We start from the raw sequence: 3,047 nt of genomic DNA, 5'->3' as shown, positions 1-3,047 counted from the left end.
GAGCAAACAATATTTAATCAAATATTGTTAGTGGCAGATGAAAAGTTAATTAAGAAACTATATAATTTCCTATTAAGGCTAAAAATGGAAGATGAAGAAGTAAAAGAGACAGTGATAGTTTTTTGGATATACTATGAAGGTAAAGCTCTGCTTGCACACATGTGCGATAGTAGTGGGCTCCTACTGGTTTGGACCGTTTCGGCTGAACTGGTAGTAGTTTGGCAGCCTGAGTCAGTGGAATCGGCAGCAAACAAAGATCTCTTTTTCCATTTTGATGTGTTGTTTTTTTTTTAAAGTGATACTAGCTGATAACTTGGCATTGTCTGGGTATTTATTTATTTTTAGGGGGGAATGTCCAGACCAAATGTAATTTCTAATGTTGTATTTCACCCCTTACCATAACTAGCCTCTTTATGGAATACTGTGAAGCAGTTACCATGGACAACTCCACTGTGCTGTACAGTAGAAAAATTTTTATGGCAGTAAAGTGGAAGCCATTTAAAGGCACAACAGGTTGTATCATAACAGAACACGCACCTTGAGGTGTGTTTTTTCAAACAATATTTGTTTCCTGGGAGTACGTCATCTGTGTTTGTTTGAAATTGCTCAGTTGTTCCAGAGTTATGCTGAAAACATACACACACACAACGATAGATAGATAGATAGATAGATAGATAGATAGATAGATAGATAGATAGATAGATAGGCAGCAGACAGACAGATGATAGATAGATTGATAGGTAGATAGGTAGATAGTAGATAGGTAGATAGGTAGATAGGTAGATAGGTAGATAGGTAGATAGGTAGATAGGTAGATAGGTAGATAGGTAGATAGGTAGATAGGTAGATAGGTAGATAGGTAGATAGTAGATAGGTAGATAGGTAGATAGGTGATAGGTAGATAGGTAGATAGGTAGATAGATAGCAATAGTTAGCAATAGTTAGACTTATATACCGCTTCATAGGGCTTTCAGCCCTCTCTAAGCAGTTTTACAGAGTCATCATATTGACCCAACAACAATCCGGATCCTCATTTTACCCACCTCGAAGGATAGAAGGCTGAGTCAACCTTGAGCTGGTGGGATTTGAACAGCCGAACTGCTGAACTGCAGTCAGCGCGCCACCTCGGCTCTTCAATAGATAGATAGGTAAGTGGGTGGATGTGAGGTAGATGGATGGATGGAGGATGGATGATGGACGGACGGACGGAGATTGGGATGGGGATGGGGATAGGCATAGGCATAGGCATAGGAATGAGATATGGATATGGATATGATTATGGATGGATGAACAGAAGTGGACATAATTCTCTTGTAGTGTTTCTCCTTTTAAAGCCCTTCTTTTGCAAGTAAGTTAGTTTCAAAATGCAATCTTTAAATGTTTAAAAATGGAATTGAAAAAAAATGCAAGTGACAGTCATAACTATTTGCAAATTTGATGAGTGAATAAGCATAGAACGTTAGGTCCTTGTGCTATTTATCTCTTATCAGCTAGCCATACCCTTATCAGCTGAGCCAGGGGAATAATTAGATGTTTTTTCAAGGCACCTGGTATGCCCATATATGAGAGGGAGCATACTGCTTCCCTTTGCCCTTCAGCTCCACTCTAGGAACCTTCCATTATCAGCAAAAAAAAAAAAAGCAATACAAAATGGTTTTGGCCTGGAAATTGTTACTGCTATTTGTTTCCTTTATTGCATCTGAACCTTTGTCATGCTCCTGAAATTATGCCACTTTTATTCTGAGGTATATTGCAACTGAGTGTCTGTATGTGTGTGTGTGTGAGGTGTGTGGGTGTGTATGTGTGGTGTCAGACAGGACCGATGGCAAGATAAAATCAAACCTAATATGCAAAAGAGTCTCCAAAATTTTCAAGAGTTTTCAAAGGCCAACAAAACAGATGACTGTTCTACAGTTTTGACTCTGCAACTTTCTCTCCTTCCTTCAGCTCTCTAAATCTCCTCAAAACAAGGGATGGTCAGCAATCTCTCCCTGCTGATGTAATTGGTTGAGCCAAATTAGGCTAGAAACAGTTGTCCGTATCTATCTGGAAGCCGTTTCATGAAGAGCATTATAGGTGTCTAAAATTGTGCCTAAAATTGGATGTGGAAATCTATTAGTGATCCATGCAAAATGTCTAATATGTTGTCAGAAGCCTGAAAGTATACAGGCTGTGCATTTTGAACTCACTGCAGTTTTTGAAGCCCCAACTAGAACTGAGTTGATATGTTTTGAGCAATCTTTCATTGGAATGAGTGAAATGTCCATGTAATAGTGTGGCAGGAGGGCCCAAGGGTCCTAATTTAATATCAAATCTTCAGTAGATTGACTTTTATTTGCTTCTGTCCCAGTTGTAATATTAGGAAAGTGTTCTGACCCCCCTTCTCCATCCAGGAATGAAAGCCAAAAAGCCACATAACTAAAAAGGTTTCTTTTAATCAGTCCAAGCTCTTGTTGGCTGCAAGCCCAAATAAACAAAGTCCTAATAGCTCTGGCAGAAAGTCACACCAAAATGCAAACCCGGCTTCTCTTATCCCAAGCCACTTATCCAAGTTGGCTTCTCTCGGTTTGTGAACGCGAACAAGAACAATCACTAAAACAGGAACGGAATGAAACGTTGACTTCTGCAACCAGGGCGTGGCACCAGCAGTCTCTTTATACTCAGGAGAGGATCCCAATGAGCAACAGCTGCTCGCAATCATCTCTTGTAAGTACTCAGTTGTTCCTTCCGTCGAGTAACCCTTCGACGGGGTGCATCCTGCAACCACTCCAAGTGTTCCCTGAACATTCCCTCTGATCCAATGATCTGCCACCACCTGGTGGCCAACGGCTCCTGCCGGGCCACAACAGGAAAGTATTGCAAATCTTGCCAAATATACTTGCACGCTTACTGACCTATGTACCATGATATCTTTGTAATGCAAGGATAGGACATGTGAGAAGCTCCTGAAACTCACAGACGGTGTAAGACATGCCAGCCTTAACCATATATGGAACATAAGGTTCAACATAACTTCTTTTTGTATCCTGTTTTTATGTATTGTATCT

The sequence above is a fragment of the Thamnophis elegans genome, chromosome Z (assembly GCF_009769535.1).
Source record: "Thamnophis elegans isolate rThaEle1 chromosome Z, rThaEle1.pri, whole genome shotgun sequence".
NCBI lineage: Eukaryota > Metazoa > Chordata > Lepidosauria > Squamata > Colubridae > Thamnophis > Thamnophis elegans.
Note: the sequence above shows the minus strand (reverse complement) of the source record.